The sequence below is a fragment of the Rhinopithecus bieti genome, unplaced genomic scaffold, assembly GCF_001698545.2.
Source record: "Rhinopithecus bieti isolate Rb0 unplaced genomic scaffold, ASM169854v2 scaffold_36840, whole genome shotgun sequence".
Taxonomy (NCBI): Eukaryota; Metazoa; Chordata; class Mammalia; order Primates; family Cercopithecidae; genus Rhinopithecus; species Rhinopithecus bieti.
The window spans coordinates 2,392,414-2,402,520 of NW_016816502.1; positions in this window are offsets into that span (position 1 = coordinate 2,392,414).

Here is a 10,107-nt window from a genome sequence, read left to right on the forward strand (position 1 = left end):
TATATATATATATATTTTCAGACAAAGTCTCGCTCTTGCCCCCTAGGCTGGAGTGCAATGGTGCAATCTCGGCTCACTGCAACCTCTACCTCCTGGGTTTAAGCAATTCTCCCACCTCAGCCTCCCAAGTAACTGGGATTACAGGCATCTGCCACCATGCCTGGCTAATTTTTGTACTTTTGGTCAAGACGGGATTTCACCATGTTGGCCAGGCTGGTCTCGAACTCCTGACCTCAGGTGATCCAGATGCCTCAGCCTCCCAAAGTGCTGGCATTACAAGTGTGAGCCACCACACTTGGCCTCAACAATATTTTTTGAGTACCTGCTATGTGCTATAGGACTGGTTTTAGATACTGATGATCCAGTAGTGAACAAAACCATTAAAGTCCCTGTCCTCTTGGGGGAGAGACATACAATAAATTATACACATATCTAATATAGTAGATCATATATATTTACACATATATGCATATATCTCTGTGTGTGTATATGTGTGTATATATATGTGTGTGTGTGTGTGTATATATATATATACACACACACACACACACACACATAAAATATATATATATATATACACACACACACACACACACACATAAAAATATAGGTGTTTATATGGTATGTCAGATGGTGATAAGTACAAACAGAAAAATAAGTCAGGGCATGGGGCATGTGGAGTGCTAGGAGGTTTAGAGATAGGAGTTTTAAATATAGTGGCCAGAAAAGACCTCACAGAAAAGATGACATTTGAACAAGTTCTTGAAGAAAATAAGGTAATAAATCATGTGTCCTCATTCAGGCTGCTTTTCCAAAAATACTGTAAACAGAATGGCTCATAAACTAGAAAGATTTATTTATCACAGTTCTGGAGGCTGAGAAGCCCATGATCATGGCACCAGCAGATCTGGTGTCTGGTGAAGACACGTTTCCTCACAGAGAGCACCTCTGGCTGTGTCCTCACACGTGGTGGAAGGGGAGGGCTAGCTTTGTGGGATCTCTTTTATAAGGGCATTAATTTCAGTCATGAGGGCTCTGTCCTTATAACCTAATCACCTCCCAAAATACCCACCTTCTAATACTATCCATCACCCTGGGGGTTAGGATTTAAACATATGAATGTTTTGGGGACATAAGTGTTCAATCTATAATGCTATGACTATAACTGTAGGAAGAGCATTCCAGGCAGAAGAACGTAACACCAAGAGTTCTGAGGCAGGATCATGACTCACATATGTGAGGAACAGCATGGCAGCCAGTATGGCTAAGGCAGAGTGGTGATCAGTAGAGTGATGAGTGATAAAGACAGAAAGAAATGGAGATGAAGGAAAGCAGATAGTGTGGGACCTTGTAGATTATTATAAAGATCATTGCTTTTATTCTAATTAATGTGGGAAGTCATTGTTGGAGCAGATTGTCCTCCATGGATGTCTTATGCACCTTCATACTTCATTGCTAAGTATGCCAAGAATGCAAGTCCCTGATCACTCTTTATCCAGGCCATTTCTCAGAGTCATGTTTGTAATGAGCAACCTTGAGGGATGTCTTCTTCTTCCAGGACAAAGAGCAGGCTTGCTTAGTGCTTGCTATAAAATGATGCATTCCATGAACTCATTGTCCCTCTCTTACAATGTACCCCACTGCATACACACATATTTATTTTGGCTCATTGCCTTGCTGTCAAGGGACCTGGAGAGCATGGAGAACTGATATTTGCAGCTGATGCTCATGCTTCCTGCTGGGCTCTGAGTAACAAAATCCTTTATCTTGGACCTAGGAGTCTTTTGTCTTTGCTGACATCCCTGAAACACTAATAGGCTAATGTATTAACTTTTAGGTAGGGTAAAATAAAATCTCATACTCTTCACAGTTCTTGGCAGCCATTGTAAAATTTTGATCAATAAAATGACATGATTTGCCTCATGTTTTAAAAGGGTCACTCTGGCAACTCTGTGGAGAATAGACCTAGAGGGGGATGGTGGAAAAATGAAGACCAGTAAGGACAGAACTACGATAATTCAGGTGAGAAATGGTGGTAGTTTAGATCAGGGTGGCTTTGTGATGTTGGTAAAAAAATAGTCCCTTCTGGATGTAGTTGGTCAAACAGAATTTCTGACAAATTAGATATAATTTGTGAAAGAAAAAGAATAAAGATTGACTACAAGATTTGGTTCAAGAACTTGTATGAATTTTTTCTTAACTGAGATGAGAAAAAGGGGAAGGATTTTATTGGGAGAATGGTAGAAATTAGGCTGTTATTTCTTTACATGTTAAGTTTGAGTTGCATATCAAGCATTTAAATGGGTGTTGAGTAAGCAGTTCTGGTGGAATGTAGAGCTCAGGGCAGAGGTCAAGCCATGGGATATGAAAGTGTAAGAAGAAAAAATACTTTCATAATCCCACTTTCTAGAGACAGACACTTAACTTGCTGGTTTACTTCCTACCAGTCTTTTTATGTAGGTGTATTCTTTGAGCAATGGGAATATTCAAAAAATGTATGACCTTAGGTAGAGGCAACGACATTTTTCTCTTAATTTGATTACAAAGGCATTGCTGAAGCTTGAGAATGACGGAGAGTCACTTTTTCATAGTAATAGACAAGCAGAATTTTAAAATGATCTGGCAGAGTGTCACCTGGAGTTGTGTTGCCGATGTTCTGCCACACAGATTTGGCTGTGTCTACAGTTGCCACTCTGAAGAAGTTGGATGACTTTTTAACTTGGACCAGACTCAGTGATTTAAAACAGTTTCTTGGCCACATTCTTTCCAATTGAAGCTGAAAATGGGCAGATGTGGAAACAACCCTAATCAGCATGTTGACAACTTGTGCCATGTTCATTACCCTGTTGTGGGTTCTCAAGTAAATTCCTTTTAGTAGAATTCGAATCCTGATTGTAAAAATTCAATCTAGAAATTCTAAAACAGCAGTTATTCTGAGCTCCCAGTGTGGGTGGAGAAGTGATCAGCATGGTCTTTTGACACTGACGCCAGCTTTGTTACTACGTGGCTGCTTTGGGCAATGTGGTGTATTGCTGTGTTCCTCAAACTTGAGACTGCATCAGACTTCCTGGGAGAGCTCATTAAAACACACAGATTCCTAACCCCACCTCCAAAATTTCTGATTCCGCAGGCTTGGTGTGGAGCTCAGGACTATGCATTTCTAACAAGCTCCCAAATGCTGCTGCTACTGCTGCTGGCCTGGTGACCACCCCTGGAAACCCACTGGTTTAGTTGTTAAGAAAATGGGCCCTGAAGCCAGACTACCCAGGTTCAAATTAAGACTTCATCTTGGGCAAATTTCTTAACCTCTCTGTGCCTGGTTTCCAAATAGATCGAATAAGGATAATGATAACACGTATTTCATGAGTTTGTTGTGAGGATTAGGTAAATGAACGAATATAAAGTACTTAGAATAGAGGTTGGCACATAGTGTGTATATATATGTTTACTGTTCTTATTAAGACAATTTTTCTTACAAAGGGTTATAATAATTCTCAGTTTCTGGAAAAGTCTCATTTTAATGTCTGCAATTTTGGTTAAGGTTTATATTGAGGACATAATGGGAAATATGAACAAATTGCATGAAACGAGATAAGTGGTAGAAAACTTAAGGAGAAGTCAGCTATGTGGGCAACCAGTCACAGTGAGGGAAAAAGTTGAGAGAGCAAAGTTTAAGTGGAGAGAGTTTGCTTCCCTTCCCCACTCCCTAGCTCCCTAACTCATATTGACAACTGTAGAACAACAACACACACACACACACTCTCTCAGTCTCTCTCGCTCATGAAAGAGTCTGCCTTTTGCATCCAAGCTGTTCATATGGTGATCATTTAGTCATTTCTTCCATAAACTTGCCTTTTTTCCTACAGTTGAAGTGACTGGCTTCACTTCAAGATCAGGTTTGTTGATATTTAAGCAGCTTAGAAACTCTTTGGTTATCGTATCCCTGAGGCTTTTATTCAATCATCCCAAAGCCAGGAAAGCTTCCACATTGAGTTGTAGTAATTTTGTCAGAATTTAGGCTATGGATGCAATTTTCTGAGCACTACATTTTTGTAATATGATTTGGGCTATATGATTTGAACCGAAATTTAGGTTCCCTGTACAAATCTGTCTGTTACTTCCCCCAACACAAAACGAAGAGTTGCTCAAATAAGAACTGTGAACCACGGTGAGGATATGTGGCATGGATAGACCTGTCTTAATGGGGTCTCCCAATCCCATGGGGCTCCCCATGGCTCATTGCAACTTCTGACATAATTCTGGGCAAACTTCAGTGTCCACACTGACCTATCCAGCCCTCTAGGAATTCCCTCAGTCATTCATTTCAAGGACATTTTCTTCACTTCATTTTAGCAACCCACTTTTATGCCAATACTCTGGACCTTCAATTAATTGTAATTATTTTATCTCTGAAATCTTGAACTTTGACATTCCATCCTTTGATCATAACTTTTGACCCACTTTACTTGCTCTTTCATGTCATTGTGGCTTTGATTGTTATCTGCACTCCCATTTTCTTGGCTCTCTCCTATCTTTCTCTATCCAGCCAGAACTCTCTAGTTAATCATTTTAACCTCCTTCTCAGTAAGTCCTCAAGCACTTTCTCACAACTAGTGCCAACCCTCAAACCAGGGCCCACAGAACAACCCTTTCTCCCTGGATTGCCACGTGCTGAAGAAAGCACACAAGTGAGTTAATGAGTGTCATCATACATTTGTGATTTACAGTTATGGCTGAGCCCCTGACAGTGAATAAATAGGGGCATGGACTTCACTTCAGTCACTCATGTGAGTTGCTCCACATCGTGTGCCACAGGGGAGTAGCAGCAGGACTTACTTTATTTAATGACGACTAATACTTCTCCAGAGGAGAATTCTAGAAAAGCAGCTAATGGAACAATAAAATTAGTCACACGAGCCATTACATTTTTGGACAATTCAATAAAGCTCATTGTTTTCATTGCCAGACTTTCCCCTGCTACCATGCAGGAATGTGACAGCTGGCTTTCTGGACCCTGATCAGAGAACTGCAGCCTTCTCTAGTTCCTTATGTCATTGTTGCTTCTTTTGAGCAACAGGATCCTACTTACAAAGCTACTTAGAAATCAAGGAATCATTTTACTACAGGTATGAGGCTTCTCAGGGCCCAAGTTGCCTACCAGTGGTAAAGGGATCAGTAAGGTTACAGATTTCTGCCACCTTGGTGTTTCCACTCATTTACCCACACCTCATCTCTCCCCAGCCCGTATTCTTGATTAATTGCTTTCCAGATGCAGTGCCCAAATGATAGTTAGAATCCTATCTTTAGGACTCCCTTCACTGAGGAATCTTGGAGGAATTGTGGTTCCTTTCCTGAGTGACCAACCATTCTCATTTTCCCAGAATCGAGGAGTTTTCCAGGATGCAGGACTCTCAGTGCTAAAACCTGGGGAATCCTGGGAAAACCAGGATGAGTAAATCACCTTGTTTATGGCTGCTTCCCTGTTACCCTTAAACTTGCTTATATCAGAAAAATATCACTTAACAGCCTTGAGAAACACCATTCTCCAGAGGCCACTTACAAGTCAGCCAGTTCTCAATTAGAGCAGTTAATTCTAAACTAAGTCTTTCTATGTACTTAATAAAAAGTATAAAAATAGTTCTTAGTTTGATACTTAGATGTGTGGTTGCAAATACTCTCACCAAATGTTTTACCTCCTTTATGCTGGGAGTAGCCTCCTATTTAGGAGATTGGTATGTGTACACAACAAAACCTTTCTAAGGCACAGGTTCTCCATTCTCTCCCCTTGCTCCCATTCCACCCCACCCTGCTTTCCCGCTGCCTATCTTCATCAACTGAGAGGTCCACTGAGAAAATAAAAAAACAAAGTGGCAGGTCAGAAAGCTTTCTTCTTTGGCTCGGTTCCACCATTCTGCAGTGTCAATCTGTGGCTCTTTTTGTCTTCATGGCTCACCCATGCCCTTACAGCTTATTTTCCTGATCAAAGAATTGTTGGATATGACATATGGGGCCGTGACGCTCCTTTTGGGAGAGAAATGTATCCTTCTTCCAGTCTGATGTAGCATCTATTTTCTTTCATGGTTCTTCACTATTCAGCAGGTGTGTGTCCCAAGGCAGACATAGAAAACATGGTCATTTCCTATTACTGAAGATGGTGTTCCCTCCTCTATTAAAAAAAATTATTTTGATGTTTTCAGTGGGCCCCAAGGAAAGGAGAAGAGAAAAACCACCTTTATTTACTGTCTTCACTAGAATTGTTACTTTGGGGAAAAATATCAATTACATTTCTTTATTAAATGTCTCTATTTCCTCATGAATATTTATTCTGTCTCTTCTCTTGGGCACAGGTAGTGTATTGAGGACCCACACAGAGATTGGCTTCTTTTTTTCTGTTTTTTGAGATGGAGTCTCGCTCTGTTTCCCAGGCTGGAGTGCAGTGGCATGATCTTGACTCACTGCAACCTCCGCCTCCCGGGTTCAAACGATTCTCCTGCCTCAGCCTCCCAAGTAGCTAGGATTACAGGCGCCCGCCACCACACCTGGCTAATTTTTGTATTTTTAGTTTCACCATGCTGACCACGCTGGTCTCGAACTCCTGATCTCAGGTGATCGGCCTGTCTTGGCCTCCCAAAGTGCTGGGATTACAGGTGTGAGCCACCGCGCCCAGTCTTTAGTGGTCTTACATTAAACATTTCCCCCACCACTTAAAAAAAGACAGATGAGAAATCCAAGTTTCTCTTTACCTTAATGAAGACATTTTGTGGAAAATCAGTAAAATATTTCTGTATTTAAGAAAGTTAAGAGATTGCATTCTCTCTCTCTTAGAGACTCAAAATTTCCATTTAAACAAGATTGTGATAATTTCTACTTGTTTCTTTGTGAATACCAAATAAACTTCTTGTAAAAAAGTCTTTCTATGTAGCTGAATACACATCTTGGATTTAATTAAGTTGTTATAATTTGAAAATCTCATTTGTCCTGTAGAAGTCTGAATTTTACAGGTCTAAATACTAGCTTCCTAAATGTCAACTACTACTGCACATTTATTACTGCATGATGTAGTAGTAATTCTCTTTTGAGCTTTCAAAGGCTCAACTCTACTCTGTAACTAATGAGACCTAAACCCAGTGTTTCATGCTGCATTATCAAAACTGAAGGTTTATTTTACTTGATAGGGAAAAAAACAAATGAGGAAAACTTTGTAAGAGTAGTCTAACTCTGAGACTGCAAGCTTAGCAAACCTAGTGACATTAATAATAAGAGTAAAATCATATATTTTCCTCAAAATTACTTGAAAACATTATTTTATGCTATATTTAATGTATTTAACCCTTTCTGAGTACATTCCAGGAAATAGAAATGAAAGGTGAAATGCAGAGCCCTTCCTTTAAGGAGCTCGTTACATTATTCCCTATGTGACAACGTCCACTTGGTGCTCTGAAGTTTTTCGAATATTCTTCAACTCAGTTGTCCCCATAAGTTCAACCATAATTTGGAAAATGTGATCACTGGATTTAGGCTGGACATACAGCTTTTCATGTGAAAAATAATCAAAACTCCAACTCATTACTTGACACTTTGCAGAGGGCTGTCCTCTTGTTGTATCCTCACATGATAGAGAGCAAACAAGGAGGGCAAACTCTCTTTCTCTTTTTTTAAGGGCACACGAATCTCATTCACAAAGGCTTCACCCTCACCACCTAATCATCTCCCAAAGACCTCACCTTCTCATGCCATCACACTGGGAGTTGGGATTTCAACATATAAATTTTTGACTGGGGGGAAAGCATTCAGTCCATAACAACATAAAGCTCTTAGATCTGGAATACAGTGAGTTGTCAATAAACTATTAGTTTATATACCAAAATGCTTAGGCTGCATCTTTGCCAGTTTATATCAAAGCATCTTAAAATTCTTATTGTTCTTCTACCCTTTTGTGTTTTACTCTTTTCCATATGAGGAAAGCACCAACCTCCATGTAGTTATTCAAACCAGAAGCCAAGGATAATCTTTTAGCACTGTTCATCATAATCCTGAAAGGCACAATCCCTAATGCCATAATCCCAAATGTGAAAATCCCGAAAGATCAAAATTCTTAAAGTCTAAAATCCCTAAAGTCTAAAATCCCCCAAATCAGAATTTTGAAAGATTGGAATCTTTCAAAATGTTGGAGGGAATTATTCCCTTGCTGTTGTCCTTATTTGGAAATGAAGTATGATTTAAGGAGATGTGTATGGGTGCCAAGTTCATGAGTGCTGGACTTATGGATTTAATTTAGGGTGTCAACTTGACTAAATTAAGAAATATCTAGAAACTGAATAAAGCAGTATTTGGGGTGTGCTTGTGAGGAAGTTTCCAGGGAGATGAGTGTGAGTCTGAGTGGACTAGGTGGAAGATCTGCCTTCAGTGTTGGCAGGCACCATCTCATCTGCTGGGGATCAGGAGAGAACAAATACAAAAGGCAAACTGGACTGTCTCTGAGAGCTGGAACAGAGTTTTCTTCTGCTTCCCTGGATATCAGAACTCCAACCTTGTTGGCCTTTGGACTCCAGGACTTACCCCAGCAACCCCTTGGGTCCTGAGGCTTTCGGCCTCAGACTGAGAGTTACACCATGGGCTTCCCTGTTTCTGAGGCCTTCAGACTTGGACTGAACCAGGCTGTGGGCATCCCAGGGTCTCCACCTTGGAGACGACGTGTCATGGGACTTCTCAGCCATCATAATCACATAAGCCAATTTTCCTAATAAATTCCCTCTAATATATCCATATACATATTCTACTGTTTCTTTCTCTCTGGAGAAGCTTGACTAATACAGATTTGGTACGGAAGAAGGCAAATATCATTTTTTAACAGTATGCCTTACAACACAATAGAAGAAATCTGTGAAATTGTTCCCTGGAAAAAAGGCTGTGATAAGTTAAATGTACAAGTCTAGTAAGTGGTGAAAATTAAAAGTTTAAAAGTTAATTGTTACCAGTTCTGCAAAAGCAGAAAATTGCTTAATTTTAATGGTTAAGCAATAACCACACTTTCAAATAGATAGCATACACTTATAAAATTTGTAGACCACAACCACTCTCTAAATACAAGTGTAGTGAGTGTTGCACAGTGAAAACACAGGCAAAAAATACAAGAAATCTTCTCTGCCAAATTGTTCAACCATGTACAACTTCTGCTGCTTCATTGTAGACCAATTTTCTGGGCTATGCATTTCATCTTCACATCATTTCTAATACTGGATGTATAAATTGTGTAAAGACTTTTAGAGAGTTCTAATTCATTTTGTGCATTTGTTTCAATTTGACTTCACAAAGTGCATTATCACAAGGTTGACCAGGCATAACCATTGTGCATGTATGAAAAACATGGAAATTTTCCAAATAAATAAAAAGATGTCTTTTTGTTCTATATCTGCATTTGTGAAAGATAAAATTTCTCACGATCTTGACTCTTGGGCGACTGTATATGCAGTCATGATCCATTGAGATTTTTGATCAAAGTCGTCACAAGACTTAGGTTTTTCATTATGGTATTTCAGATGACTGCAATTATTAATATAAAGCTGGGTGCAGACAATTACCAACCATAGAGATATGTGTTTATATATTTGCTTTTTGACCTATTTCTTTATGAATATGGTTCATCTGCTTATAATTGTTATACTTGTGTGACTGTTGTTAGTATACCAGAGTGTTTATGCTTGCAAAAATATGTTATTGTTGACAGTTTTATTTTGTAAAGCAGCTTATGAAGAGTTCTGTCATGTTTTATATATTTTCAAACAAATCCCCTTTTAAGTTTAAATGTCTCACACCTGTAATCCCAGCACTTTGGGAGGCAGAGGCGGGCGGATTACCTGAGGTCAGGATTTCAAAACTAGTCTGACCAACATGGAGAAACCCGTCTCTACTAAAAAAAACAAAATTAGCTGGGCGTGGTGGCACATACCTATAATCCCAACTACTCGTGAGACTGAGGCAGGAGAATCATTTGAACCCAGGAGGCAGAGGTTGTGGTGGGCCGAGATTGCACCATTGCACTCCAACCTGGGCAACAAGAGCAAAACTCCATCCAAAAAAAAAAAAAAAAAGAAAATTTTTTTAAAA